This window comes from Acanthisitta chloris, unplaced genomic scaffold, assembly GCF_000695815.1.
Source record: "Acanthisitta chloris isolate BGI_N310 unplaced genomic scaffold, ASM69581v1 scaffold2434, whole genome shotgun sequence".
NCBI lineage: Eukaryota > Metazoa > Chordata > Aves > Passeriformes > Acanthisittidae > Acanthisitta > Acanthisitta chloris.
The window spans coordinates 17,794-22,744 of record NW_008667491.1 but is presented as its reverse complement, the minus strand read 5'-3'; the positions used below and the strand labels follow the sequence as shown (position 1 = coordinate 22,744).

General features: G+C 34.5%; 1 protein-coding gene across 1 annotated transcript in view; it reads right to left on the bottom strand.

Annotated features, from left to right (window-relative positions):
* Positions 1-4,951, bottom strand: part of MPP7 (membrane protein, palmitoylated 7 (MAGUK p55 subfamily member 7)) — a gene marked incomplete at its 5' end in the record, with an annotated part of 36,474 nt that overhangs the window by 14,165 nt on the left and 17,358 nt on the right. The gene's annotated exons all lie outside the window — the stretch shown is intronic.

Here is a 4,951-nt window from a genome sequence, read left to right as displayed (position 1 = left end):
CAAAACCTTTCCTGAATATGTTTCAAAGTGAATCCAAACACTGTTAATTAAATTCCAATATACTAGAAACATCTTAGACAATACAGAATCCATATTATGAAACTAAAAGTTAATATTGCTATTAAATTTGCATTTACAATTGCATCAACAGTGTGACATCTATAGTACCTATCTAGAAGAATTGAAATTTCACATCACTTTTAAGTACTCTCAAAGGAGACAGTCATAGGCATTTTTAAGCAGAACAGGACAAAAACCTCTTCTACACTATATGTTAAAAACTAATTTATTCCTCTGTTAATGATTACCTTACAGTTTTTCAAATGAATCCTTTAGGTTGCATTACATTACATCTGTATGGCATCACTTTTATTCTAGAAGAAACTACAGGAAAGACAGCAAAGGACTGCAAAGCTGATTTCACTGTCTGGTGGTAATAGAGTAGAACACAAACTGTACTTTAAATATTGGAAAAGTCCCAACATCAATTTTTTTTTTCCCACAGAATATTTCTTAGCATAGTAAACACATGTAAACTCTTGGTGACCCCAGATCTTCAGCAACATGTTTTCATAAACTTGCAACAGCACTTCTGTTTAGGTGTTTAAGAAGTAATCACACTACAATTTCTTCCTCAAAGGTAGGATCTGGCAAGTTCAAGGCTCAGGTCTGCAAATATTTAGAAACAGATCTGAAGAGAAATGCTACAAGGCTTAGTCACATTTTGCACACACACAGTTTCACTAAGCATACATCATCACAGAACCTGGATCAGAGGATGTTAAGCAAGTTATTTAATTTATGTGAGCCCCTATACCTATGGGAATCTACAAACATGCATACATATTAAAAGGTAAGAAAGACTTGAGAATACAGTGATGTCAGCCCATTCATATGCAAAATATGAATAAGTAAAATTAAAATCAATGGAAAAGGTCATATGCAAAATATGAATAAGTAAAATGAAAATCAATGGAAAAGGAGAAGAACTAGCAGCTACAGCTGATGACATTTTTAAGAGGTACAGTACTCTAGACTAAATAGGATTTGGGCTGGCATAGAAAAAGGATCAAAATATGAAAACATAATGAAATAAACTGAATTACATGATTTTATAATTTAAAGAACACTAAGACTGAAGTGACTACAGTCAAAAATAGAAATACCCTGTTGGAGAGCTTACACACCCACAAAAAGGCTTAGGAGATCTTGCCTGTCTTAGAGTAAAGTCCATCATGACATGAGGTTGTTCTCTTGCTTATAACTACACCTAACTCTATAGACAAAAGAATGGTTAAAAGTAACCTTAGCAATTGAGACACATGAAATGAGTTACAAGTTTCTCATCCAAAATGCTCCAGATTTAAAAAACAAAAAAAAAAGGTTGCCCTAAAAGGTGAAAATTCTTCAAATTTTTGTTTCTATATGATTATTTTATGGAGAAACAAACAAACAAAAGATAAAAAATACGGAATAACTGTTCACCATTGACTACTAAATGGTTTACAAAATAAAGAGCTTTGTCACAAAACTTAGAATCCACATATCTGGAAAAGGAAAAAGTAAGAATGGCAATCAAATGAAGCTAAACCAGTTGTCTCCATTCCAGTTCTGTGTCCACCTTACAAATACCAAGAGCTCTGTGCCTCTGAGTCACTGTCTCGAAACACCATTACCAACAGCTTCTCAACCTCTGCTTCCATGTTGAACTGCTCAATCTTTAGGAAAAATATTTTTCCTGCAAAAGCTTCATAACAATTCAATCCTGCTGTTAGGTTTTAGGGAGACCATTTGTAACTTGCTCCTCTAATCTCCATTCAATTTATTCAGATTTCATTACCAAATTACCAGGAGGTAGGCTATTTAAGAATTTTCATTCCTGTTCTTTAGAGTGCAAAAACCCAACTGTTGTGTTTTGGGGTTTTTTTTATCCAAAAGGAGAAACTCTTTCAGTGTTGTCTTGAGGTTGATTTGCCCCTTGTCACTTTTACAGGTCACACAGAAAACATGACAAAGACTCAGGTGATACAATTCCATTGCTAACATGGGTTTCCTTGAATAAAACAATCAATGTTTCTGTGACTGGAACTTATTGTTAAAATGCAAATAATGATATTGTCTTATATATTAAGAATGTTCACCAACAAGTTCAACAAGAGCTTAGACATTACAGCAAAGCTGTTATATTCATTAAAAAGAATTTCAGAGATAACGAAGCAGATGTCCAGTGTGGCTGACTTCTCTGCAGTGTGCTGGGGAAGATGCTCTGTCACATTACTATTAAAAACCTGTGATCTGCTCATTGCTTTGCCACTTTATGACTATTCTCAATTTGAAAATAATTTGAACTGTCCCTCCAAGCCGACCTGGATAGCCCCATACAGACACCTGAGAAAGCTTGTGTTAAGCAGCATTCAAACCCAAGGAAAACATACAGTGCAGAGAGGAAAGATGAGATTGTTTCAAACATATCCAACACTTCTATGATACTGCATTCCTGGAAACATGGTTCTTTCTCTCTCACATCTGCCATTATATGTCCTCTCATATGTGGCTTAACTTTACTGTGACCTTCAGAAGCTATTTTATAAAGAACCATTCATAAATATTTTCTGTTGAATGTCTGCATTTATGACTGCATTTTATGTTGGGCAACTGCACACAAAAAATACGAAGCTGAACCGAAACAATATTGTACTTGTGAGGAATAAAAACATTTATGAATAGGGAAAAAATATTCGGCTAATGTTTCGTATTTTATAGTTTAGAAAAGATGAAAACCAAAGCTTTTATGTTTAAATGAACATTTCTATAAAATGATTTACCTTAAAAGTGAATTTCTATAAAGAACAAAAGGAAAAAGCATTACTTGCCCAGGACATCTAATATAAACCTTGATGAATATGAAAGGAGCTGCAGGCTACACTGTCTGTGGAATATGGATATCAGCAGAGAATAACCTTAGCTGCCAAGTATGCAGACTATGAAATAAAGGGGGAAATTCTGTCACTAAAGTGACAGAGTATTCAGAACACTGAAAAGTTTGCACCAGGTCCCTGGTTACAGCTACATGACCAGAAGCTTATTGAACATGCAAACCCATAAACTACTGCTGGAATGTAACAGATTTGGTGAAACAAGAGTAGCCTCTGGGAGGAGAATATGAAGAACAAATGTTCTCGAACTACTGATGCCTTCAAAACTTCTCAACATGAAATAAAAATCCAAAGTCATTACTAATAAACTTAAATAAGGCCCAACAACAGTCTGAGAGAAATCACTTAGATCTCGAAGAATGAAAAAAACCAAACTAAACCCTAGCAGAAAAGGGTGATTATTCTTTTAACCACTGGCAGTATAGATTTGGTCATCTCTAAATAACATCCTTACACTTAAATAGAGAAATCCACTTGGGCCTTGCACAGAAATCCAAAGTGAAAACAGGCAATGTGTGAACCAGTTTCCCTCATGATATTTGAAAAGATGTTGATGTCAAAAGCTGTGCTTATTTAATTACATAATTCTGAAGAAGTAGATTGCAACTGTGTTATGTAAATTTAAACCCAAATATATTCATGAAAGTAGAGAGTTAATTTCTCAAATTCAGAGAAATTACACTAACAGGAAATAATGGAATATAAATTCACCTATGCTCTATAAATTCACTCGTAAGGCTCCAGGATGCTATAAAGCACTTCCACATGCTTTTGTTAATTTTCATTCACAAAGTGCTTAACTATGTTTAAATTATGCATATTCTTCACTGAATTTAGTTTTATCTTACATAACTCAGAGTGAACAAATGCTATTTAATTGCAAATGCACTTACAAGCACCTTTTGTATTCATATTACTGACAAAAATAAGTTTGGTACCATGGCCATTATCTAGGTTTGTATGAATGCAATATTTTTACTAGATATTTCTGGATATTTTTTTCCCTCCAGTATTGGGATGTTTTAATACTGTCTCATATATTGAGTATTTCTATTGTTACACAGGAACTGCACAAATACAGAGCAGACTCCTTGCTCTGCTTGCTTCTGGACTGAGTCCCAGCTTGCACATTTAGACAGGGTTAATAAAAATTTAGATTATGTCTGGATTTTTAAGATGAAATTGAGAATAGTAAACAGATGATATTCATCTGTATTTACTGTATGTTCATAAAGGTTCAAGTAAAGTAACTAGAATTTAAGTTTTGGCAAAGGCAAACTCCTCATGTTCTCCCCAGCAATTCCTCAGGAAATTACAGCAGAAACATACAATACTATTCTGTGACTTAAATATTAGAATTTGGTGAAAAATCCTTAAATTTATCTGAGTCACTTTAGACGAGAGGGTTCAAATTAACAGCAGCATAACCTTGGACATAAAAGATCTGACCCAAAATGGTAGAGATATTCTGCTTTCTGAACACTGTCTCTGCCTTTGCTCTTCATGACCACCTTGGTATGTGTCTAAAGTACCTATCTTTTCAGAGAGGGTTGGATGTTCACAGAACAACCTGGTTCACAGATTGAAATGCCAGAGCCATATATATATATGTGTATATATATATATACACACACACACACACACACACACACACACACAGAGCCCTAAAGCCCTAATGAGCAGTAAGATTGACTGCAAATTCATTACTTGATATTAGAATTGATGTAATTCACTTGATTTGATGACATACTATCAAGAGCAGCATGAAACATGACTTAGCAATTTTGGTTTTAGGAAGCAACTGCTGTATCCATACATGGAAAACTGTTTCTAGAATTCTGACATACAAACGATTTACCATTCTTCAACTTACACTAACTGTCCATGTGTGTGAATACATACAAGGGAATACAAGTCAACTCCTTCATCAGTGAGTAAGCTACTTGTGCTGGTTTGAGCTGGAGTAGAGTTAACTTTCTTCACAGAGGCTAGTATGGGGCTATGTTTGGATTTTG